This window comes from Rattus norvegicus, chromosome 5 (genome assembly GCF_036323735.1).
Source record: "Rattus norvegicus strain BN/NHsdMcwi chromosome 5, GRCr8, whole genome shotgun sequence".
NCBI classification, from domain to species: domain Eukaryota; kingdom Metazoa; phylum Chordata; class Mammalia; order Rodentia; family Muridae; genus Rattus; species Rattus norvegicus.
Window position 1 is genome coordinate 28,933,009 of NC_086023.1, and position 10,043 is coordinate 28,943,051.

At 46.9% G+C, this 10,043-nt stretch overlaps 2 pseudogenes; one reads left to right on the forward strand and one right to left on the reverse strand.

Annotated features, from left to right (window-relative positions):
* Positions 1-385: 385 nt before the first annotated feature.
* Rpl11-ps4 (ribosomal protein L11, pseudogene 4) lies at positions 386-1,023 on the reverse strand (annotated as a pseudogene).
* A 5,667-nt stretch (positions 1,024-6,690) lies between these two features.
* On the forward strand, positions 6,691-7,297 carry LOC108351119 (ferritin light chain 1 pseudogene; annotated as a pseudogene).
* Positions 7,298-10,043: the final 2,746 nt, after the last annotated feature.

Sequence of the window (10,043 nt, forward strand, 5' to 3'; positions counted from 1 at the left end):
GGCGATTTCTGTAGAATGAATGCTCTTTTTTTTTTTTAAAGATTTATTTATTTATTATATATGAGTACACTGTAGCTGTCTGCAGACACACCAGAGGAGGGCATCAGATCTCATTACAGATGGTTGTGAGCCACCATGTGGTTGCTGGGAATTGAACTCAGGACCTCTGGAAGAGCAGTCAGTGCTCTTAACCACTGAGCCGTCTCTCCAGCCCAGAATGAATGCTCTTAACCTCTGTGTCTGGGGTCTTCCTTCAGCAATTCTTGGACCCTCATACTAGAAACCCAGGTAACTACTCATTGTTAGTGACATCACGTTTACTGGAGGAGACTGTACAACCACTACTTTACTAAATACTCATAATCTCTAACCGCAATCTAAACGTTTTTCCTTTACCCATAGATCAGTGTGGTCTCCGCCCCAGTCAAGGATCCTGCAGTTCTTTTGTTTTGTTTTTTGCATTTCTGATAAAATTTTATTAGCCTTTTGTATAAAAATCTACTTTCCAGGAAGGATGATCCCATCACACTTCTGCCGGAACCAGTGCATGGCCTGCTCTTTGCTGATTCTGTATTTGGCCCCAGTGCAGCCCATTCTGCACTCCTTGTCTGCAATGTTGAAACCTGGTCCACCCAGCACCACACAGAAGTCCAGGCCTTAGATGCCGATGCTTGGGTCATATGTGATGCCCAGGTCAATGGGTTCCTGAATCCCAAAGCCAAAGTTGACAGTATCTGAGAAGTTACTCTTCCCTAATGTGTACTCTCCCACCTTCAGGCCTTTCCTCAGTCTCCTCTGCCTTGGCTCCACGGACTGCGCAGTGAACAGCAGTCTTCTCATTTCTCCAGATGCCGAAGGACCTGATGGTGTATCTAGCTTTGGAAACCACAGGGGTCTGGCCTGTGAGGGGCCCCAACACCTTGGCTGCCCGGTCAGTCTGTCTCCACTCTCCCACACACAGATACCGAGGCAGGGCTTTCGGATGTGAGGTTCTCGCATGGTGTTCTCCTTTTCACCCCGATCTTGCGCCGTGGTGGAGAACAGGAAGAGAGGGCCTCCAGTTCTCAATGACTGACTGCTCGAAAGTTACTTAGCATAGTTGTGCCTCGATTTTCTCATCCGTATGATGGGATAATGGTGGTGCCTAATTTTAGAGTAGTCGTGAAGATTACTTGAGCTAAGACCCATAGAATGCTGAGAATAGTGGCTGGCACCCAGTAGCTGGGCAAGTAGATTCCCAGCCTAAGTTATCTACACTTCTACTCGCATTATTTTCAGAGAAACACAGACTACTAGGTCTTATCTAGTGTAATCTTGCTGGCACTAAAGTTTTAATAATTATGTTTTCTATCTTGGATGCTATTAAAAGGAGTTTCACCTGGAGACAGTGGCTCAGAGGCTGTTCTTGCAGAAGACCGGGTTCAGTTCCCAGCATGCACGCTGGGTGCTCACACTCACTGGGACTCAACAGTGAATGAGTTTTGAGAGCTCAAGAAGGAATAAGAATCCTTCCACCTTAATCCATATGTCCTCCTGCTGGGCCATGCTTCCAGGCACAACACTAATGTGTTTGTTTGCCTGCTTGTTTGTTCGTTTAGGGTTTTTGGTGTGTGTGTGTGTGTGTGTGTGTGTGTGTGTGTGTGTGTGTGTGTGTCTCAAAACAACATATATATGGTGTTCACTTGTGATTTATTCTGTAGAACAGGCTGGCCCCAACCCTGTGGCCATCCTTTCTGCCTCTGCCTCTCAAGTACTGGGATTCTACACCTATGCCACATGTCTGGCTGTTTTTAAAAGTAACTGTTTGGGGCTGGAGAAATGACTCAGCAACCAAGAGCCTTTGCCGCTTGATCGTGAAGGTCTGTTATCAGTTCGAATCCCAGGCCCCATGTCGATAGCTCACAATTATCTCCTGTAACTCCAGCTCCAAGAGACCTCATGCCCTCTCCTGGCCTCCCAGGGCATCTGTGTGTATGTGCGAGTACACCTCCAGACACACAAAGAAGATACCAATAGATCGTTGGTTTTTTATTTTTAGTAACTAACTGCTTTGAAAGGCTCGTGGCTCCCTTACCCTACTTATTGATTGCTTGTCACTTTACTGCGTGTTCTGCTTTATGACCATTTACCAAGCCTTTTCTAATGCAGTCTTGAGTGAAGAGTTTCCACTACTTAAACAGTTCCCAATACCCCAGTGGCTTTCCCTCTCATTTTCATTTGTTGGTTGGTTGGTTTGTTTATTGGCAGGTCGGTGGACCCTGGAGATTGGACCCAAGGCTTTATATAATCTAGGCCAGCAACGGTCCCGCTACTGAGCAAGCTCTGTGGCATTTAGCTATTAAAATTCAGGCGGAGCCCATCTCTTTCCCTTGGTCAGGAAGTTAGGAGGAATTCAGTTACAAATTAGTACTTGTTCTGTTTTGTTCTACTTTTATTAACCATTCAAACTTGGATCGGTGCCCACGGAAATGCCTTTGGATACAACCCAAGTCACGACAGGAGCCCTTGTCATCGGACCTCATCACAATGCTTACGAAGCTGGAACGAGATCTTGTGCTTAGGTTAGCATGGCGCTGTCAGAAACACACTCCCCCTATTAAAACTCCGTCTAGAAAACAGGCAAATAATGGATGCTAAGATAATGAAATAATAAAAATTCGGATGCAAACAGACAGAAAACCAGCCGAGTTGTGACTGTGTTCTTTCTCGACTGCCATGGTCAGTCACAGTGGAGTATGAAAAGGTCTGTGCTTTCTGACTGGCACCCTCACTGGGGCTGATGACAGCATGGCTTCCTGCTTGCACTCAGAATGGAGGGAACGGCAGGGTTTCTCCAAGGTCACACAGCCCCTGGATTTTATGCACAAATCTTAGCTCAAGGCTTACAGATGGAAAAATCAACATGTTAAGAAAATTCATCTTAGCTAGGTATGATGGGACATACCTGAAATGCCCATAACTTGGAGGTGGAGGCAGGAGGATTGCAGTTTAAAGTCATCCTTGCTTGCCGCAAACTAGTGTTCAGCCAGACTACATGAGACTCTGTCTCAGAACAAACTGACCACAAAGCCCCCCAAGCCCTCACCTTTCCTGCACTTACTTCTCACTATACATCTATCTGGGAACTTTTAAAGAACCCCACCCTTCCTGTTGTTTCCGCTGTTGCTTTTGGAGACAGGGCTCTGTTATGTAACTTTGACTGTTCCGTAACTCATTCTGTAGACCAGGCTAGCCTCAGACTCACAGAGATCCACCTGCCTCAGCCTCTGGGGTGCACAACTGCATTGGGGTGGTTCAGCAGGTAAAGAACTTGCTACTGAGGGGGCAGGCGCCATGTGGCAGGGTTGGGAGGGCACAGCCAGCACCGTTGAGTTTCACCCTGAATGTAAGACCGACAGATGCAGCCTACAACCTGAGTTCAGCACGAGCCTGGGCATTGCTCTCAGGAACAAGAAAGCAAGCAGCTCCGGCAGAGTGGTGAGCACGGATGACTACGGTAGGATGGGCCAAGCAGGCACATCAGGATCAGCGTGGCAACAGGGTCTCTGATCTTTGTAAATTAAGTCCTAGAAAAAAAGGTTAATATTTTGTTGTTTAATTCAAGTGTCTCTGCGTTTCCTTGTTTGCCTCACGTAGCCCAGACTTAGGATTAGAGAAGGCCACAAACCCAGAAAGGCTACTCATGGGCCAAGCAGAGCTGCACACACCTGCAGTCCCAGGACCCAGAGGTTGGAGGATTACAAATTTGAGGGCAACATGGTCTACACAGTGAGACCTTGTTCTTTCTTTGTCCCCAAATGGTTTGTGTGCTAAGAGCACGGTCGTCAGTGTGGTGGTGTTGTAACTCACAGCCCAGCTAACCTATGTGGAACCGGGACATGTCAACAAACTAGGAAAACCCAGGCAATAGAAACAAGTCAAGATGACTGAGAGCTGACTGTGTTCTCGCATTCATGATTCTCAGTGGTTCCCCAAGACTTGCCGTCTATACTCTACCTCTCCTCTGCTGCCTCCACCCTGTTTGAAGAGACTGAGAGAGATGAAGAAAGTGAGAAAACTCTTTAGACCACGGGAGAGTCAGGCCAGCCTGAGTTTCTCTCATGTGGAGCGGCTGGAATCTCAGCCTCAAGAAGCAGAGCCAGTGAAAGGGCCAGAAGTTCAAGGTCATCCTCAGCTACAGAGTGAGAAGTTCAAGGTCATCCTCAGCTACAGAGTGAGAAGTTCAAGGTCATCCTCAGCTACAGAGTGAGAAGTTCAAGGTCATCCTCAGCTACAGAGTGAGTTCAAGGCCAGCCTGGGCTACACGGGACTCTGTGAATAGACAGATGGACAGACGGACGGGCGGATGGATGGATGGATATATCAATTGATCGTGACAGAGTGACCACTTCTCCTTAAAACTGCAAGTATGTTCTGAGAAAAACCTTTCATTAAACTGTGATCTCCTCCAGTTCATATTAAATACTTTTCTGATTCAAACCCACATGGGAAATGAATAGACGCTGAGGGTGCCATGCATCCCCAGGAAGAAGAAACCCTCCTCTGGGCGGCCTGCTGTGGCTCTGCAGTGTACACCATGCCTCAGACCCATTCCTTGTGGGCCTAATTCGAAGAAAACCCCCCAAATAAGGGTATTACAAAATGTGAGAGGGTTATTTTTCATATCGAAACATCCTGTATATAATGAAATATGAGGAATTTGGTGCTGTCATTCTTGGATGTCAATTTGATTAACATTTGGAATTAAGTAAAATCCCCAAATTGAGGGCACACCTGTCAGGGAATTTCTGCTTAACTGGAAGTGGGAAGATCTACTTCTAATCCAGATTTAGAGGTAGGAAGACTCACCTTTAATCCAGATATTTACTCAGGATCTAACCTGGAAGCCCATATAGGAACATGCAAGAAAGCTCCTTGCCTGCTTGCTCTCTCCTTGCTCGGAAGTCCATCCCCCCACCGGCGTCACAGTCTACTCCTTCAGGATTCCAGCGCATACTGAAGGCTGCCTGAGACATCCAGCCTCAGGGACTGAGCAACTACAGCCAGCCATTGTTGGATTAGCTGAACCACAGACTGTAAGTCATTCTTATAAATCCCCTTTCTATATATACATGCATACATATATACATGCATGCATGCATCCTATGAGTTCTGTTACTCTAGAGAACCCCGAGTAATACAATTTCCCTCTTTAAAAATGTCTACACCAGGGGTTGGGGATTTAGCTCAGTGGTAGAGCACTTGCCTAGCAAGCACAAGGCCCTGGGTTCGGTCCCCAGCTCCGAAAAAAAGAAAAGGAAAAAAAAAATGTCTACACCAGCTGAGCTGTGGGGGCTCACACCTTTAGTCTCAGCACTTGAGAGGCAGAGGCAGGTGGACCTTTGAGTTTGAGGCCAGCCTGATCTACAGAGAGAATTCCAGGACAGCCAAGGCTACACAGGGAAATCTTGTCAAAACACAAACGAAAAACAAACCCCCAAAAACAAAATCGGTTTTTATAGCTTATTATTAGCGTATGTGTGCATGATGAGGGGGACTAGAAGCATGGTGCACACACGAAGGTCAAAGGATGGCTTTGGGAGTCAGTCGGTTTTTGGGGACAGGACTCTGGTCACCAGACTTGCATGGCAAGTGCCTTCACAGGTGCTAGCCACCTCACCCCCGAGAGTGGTTTCCACACTGTATTAGTAGCCTACAGTACAGACTAAAACATGTTAAAATACAACAGGAAGCCAGTCCGTGGAAGCACATTCCTTTAACTCCAGCATTGGGTCAGCAGAGGCAGGTGGATCTCCGTGAGTTCAAGGCCAGTCTGGTCTACAGAGCAAGTTCCAGGACAGCCAGGGCTACACAGAGAAACCCTAAGTTGAAAAAAACAAAAACAAAACAAAATACAGTTGAAAAGTTTTAAAGCTTTTGCCTGCCTGTATTAGCATTTCCCCCTTCACCCATTTTTCATATTCATTTTTAATTATGTGTGTATCTGTGGACATGAGTGCAGGAATCCTTGGGACTGGAGTCACAGTGTTTTTGAGGTAACCCTGCACAGTGCTGGGACCCCAACTCTGGTCCTCTGCGCAAGCAGTTCCTGCTCTTTATCCCTGGGCCTTCTCTCTCTCCATCTTTCCCCTCATCCTTGTTTGTTTTGCTATTTTTTTCCCCCAAGACAGGGTCTCAATATATAGCTGTCCTGAAACTATCTAGGCAAGGCTAGTTTCAAACTCACAGAGCTCTGCCAACCTCTGCCTTCAAAGTGCTGGGGTTAAAGGTGTGTCCTACCATACCTGACTCTCCTCCACAGTTATTGGTTGGTTGTTTGGTTGGATTTAAGACAAGGTGTCCTGCCTCTCTACCTTTGGTAGTGCTGGGATCACAGACACGTGGCACAGCGCCTAGCTGGATACCATTTTTAATGTCCCATGTATGTTGAGAAAAGAATCGGGAAGACTTAATACATTTAATGGTGGTTGTCTCTTACTTATACAGTGTTTGACTTAGGAGCAGCGCTTTGGAGATCCTGTGGATCTGTGTCTTGCTTCAACAGTGTTTGGACAGAATAGACGTGGGAATTCCCACTTCCAGTTGCCTTCCAAGTCTCTCCAGTCGCAGCCTCCAGGACCATCTCCTTGCCGCCTTCGGTTCCTAGGACCAGCCAGCACTGTCGCAGTTAGCCCCATACTCGGAACAGCCATGACCTGTCAGATTCGTGAGAATTATTCCAGCAATGTGGAAGCTGCCGTGAGCCGCCTGGTCAACTTGCACCGACTTCCTACACCTACCTCTCTCTGGGCTTCTTTTTTGATCAGGTTGACATGGCTTTGCAGGGTGTAGGCCACTTCTTTCGAGGAATTGGCCAAAGAGAAGCAAGCATGGCCTCAAGTTGCAGAACAATCTCGGGGGCCTTGCACGCTTCCAGGAAGTGCAGAAGCCATCACAAGATGAGTGGGGTAAAACCCCGGAGGCCATGGAAGCTGCCTTGGCCCTGGAGAACAACCTGAAACTGGCCCTCTTGGATCTGCACGCCGTGGGTTCTGCCCTCACAGACCCTCATCTCTGTGACTTCTTGGAAAGCCACTTTCTGGGTAAGGAGGTGAAGCTCATCAAGAAGATGGGCAACCACGTGACCAAGTTCCGTAGGGTGGCAGGGCCACAAGCAGCGCAGACTGGCGTGGCCCAGGCATCTCTGGGCCAGTATCTGTTTAAGCGCCTCCCTCTCAACATGACTGGGCCTCTGCGCCTTCCAACGGGCTCCCTCCTCTGCTCTGCACCGGCCGCCTCAGCACCTCCACCTGGATGATCCTCCAAAGCCACTAGGCAGCTCTCCCAGGTCTTGGACCAGGTAAAAGTAAAGCTTTTTGAAACAGGAAAAAAAAAAAGGTTGATTTAAAAATAATTATCCTTGGGCTGGAGAGATGGCTCAGTGGTTAAGAGCACCGACTGCTCTTCCAAAGGTCCTGAGTTCAAATCCCAGCAACCACATGGTGGCTCACAACCATCTGTAATGGAATCCGATGCCCTCTTCTGGTGTGTCTGAAGACAGCTACAGTGTACTCACATACAAAATAAATAAATAAATCTTTAAAAAAAAATAATTATCCTCAGGCTGGAGGGATGGCTCAGTGGTTAAGAGCACTGACTGCTCTTCCAGAGGTCCTGAGTTCAATTCCCAGCAACCACATGGTGGCTCACAGCCATCTGTAATGCGATCCGATGCCCTCTTCTGATGTGTCTGAAGAGATTGACAGTGTACTCACATACATAAAATAAATAAATCTTAAAAAAATAATTATCCTCTACTGTGTTTATTTGGCCCCGATATTTCTGTAATGAATATAAGTAGGCTGTGTAAAAACAACATATATTCAGTGTTTCAAAATAACCTAGGAAAGCAGGATTCAAATGGATCTATTTCCAGTCATACACAGCTTACAAGTGAGGGATGGCAGTAGCATCCTCCTGCTAAGTAAGGAGACTGCAGTACGTTTGGAATTAGTATCACACAGACAACTGCCCCAAGAAGCAAACAGAGTTTACTGGAACACTTTCTGAATCATTAACATGGAGTTCCTAAGGAACCCCGCCCTACCCATAAGAGGGACTTCAAGACTTATAAAGTTCTCAAATTTGGTCCTTGAGAAATTCCTGATGTTGGCCTGTGCTGAAACACACAGGACATTATTATATAACTGAGCAGCCGGGAGAGGGATCAGGATTAAAAATAAAATAGAAAACAGCGAAGCCAGGCGGGGCTGTTTAATGAGGAAAGGGTGACTCAAAGGCAAACAGTGTTTGTGCAGGAGAACAAAATGTCAGCCTACAGGCTCATCAAATAACAAGGACTTTCAAGCTTTGAGTCAAAGGCATTGTTTATCCAAGGACCGCTTACACCAAGAACAATGTAAACATTACTCACGAATGCATATACAAAATATATGTCCTAAAATTTAGCTAAACACCTTATTGCGTCCCCTGACTGACTTATCGTCTTTCCTCTCAGTGTGTGTTCTGATTGTAGCCAACCATCTAGATTCTTGACAGCTTCACTCAGCTGTCACGCTGCTGTTTGTGTATGGTACATGTGTGCACATATGTGCGTGGGACTGTGTGGGGCTGCATGTGTGTGGTCACAGGTCAACTTGTAGGAGTCATCCTGTCCTTCCATCAGGGGTTCTAACATTGAACCCTAGTGGCTCTGCTGGAACTGTGAGCGCATTTACCCTGAATAAAAAGTGACCTCTGCCCTGTCACGTTCACCTGTCGATTAGTCACACATGAATCACCTCTGTCCACTACCATCCTACTGCTTGAAGGGACCTTCATAAAATTCTCTACTTCATTTTATGTGTACGATGGCTTTGCCTGCATGTACGCATGTGCACCACAGTGCCTGGTTCCTTCAGAGGTCAGAAGAGGCCATCGGATCACCTGTAACTAGGTCAGCGTGGTTGTGAGTCATGTGGTGCTGGGAACTGAACACAGGTCCTCTGTAAGGCAGCCCCATCGTTTTTAAGAAGTATCGTTTATTACACAGTAATTTCCACTGAAAGACCCCAGCCTAATAGCAGTAATGGAAAGACCCCAGCCTAGCAGTAGTAATGCCATTTTACAAGGCTATATTTAGGAAGACTGGTTCAGGGAAAGGAGTACACAGCAGCTGCCACACAGGATATGTGTGGAGAGCCTGGCGACAGGATGATTGTGGTTGAGCGCCTGACAATGAAAAAGAAATGTAAAAAGCCCCGGGAGAGGTCCCACACCCTGGTGGGAGGCCGAGTCAGCCGTTAAGTTCCAAGAAGACACTATAGAGAACTTGCCCCCGGGCTGACCCCTGTAACCATGCATCTGCTTCTGTATGCTTGCTTCTGCTTCCCAGAACCCTATAAAAAGCCCATCCCTGGTTCTGCTAGGCGCACCAGTCTTCCGAATTGACTGAGACGCCCACAGATATCTGTGTATCTTGATCAATAAAAATCCTCTTGCTGATTGCAGCCTGTGGACTCGGACTGGTCATTGGGCTCGAAGATCTCCCTCCTGAGGGAAGATTCTCTCTGAGGGTCTTTCACCACCATAAGGGAAAGCAGGTGATTGGCTAGTCTGCCCTCTTTCTGACCCATTTTGGCCAATCCCAATTCTCTGTGTGACTTCTTGCTCAGTCTTGTTATGGAAACAGGATTACTTTTAGTAACTGTCTGCATAGTGCTTACAAGTCTGAGGATCTTCCTGGTCAAGTCATCAATTAGGGTAGTGTCTTTAAAGAAATTAAATTTGTACCAACCAAAACAGCTCAAACCCAAAGGCACCTGGAGGTTTGTGGAAATGGGTAAAACCAAGCCCAGTTCTCTGATCTTAATTCAAAATGTTCCACTAGGCCAGAGGACACGGACATCTGTAGTCACAAACTTTCCTTTACGAGTTGGCCCACCTTTCTTTACTTTTATTTTTGGAGTTTTTGAGACATGGTCTCATCTAGGCCAGCTGGCCTTAAACTCACTGAGCCACTAAGGACCCGGTGGTCCAGCCGAGTGTCTGGACTCTTTGTAGGA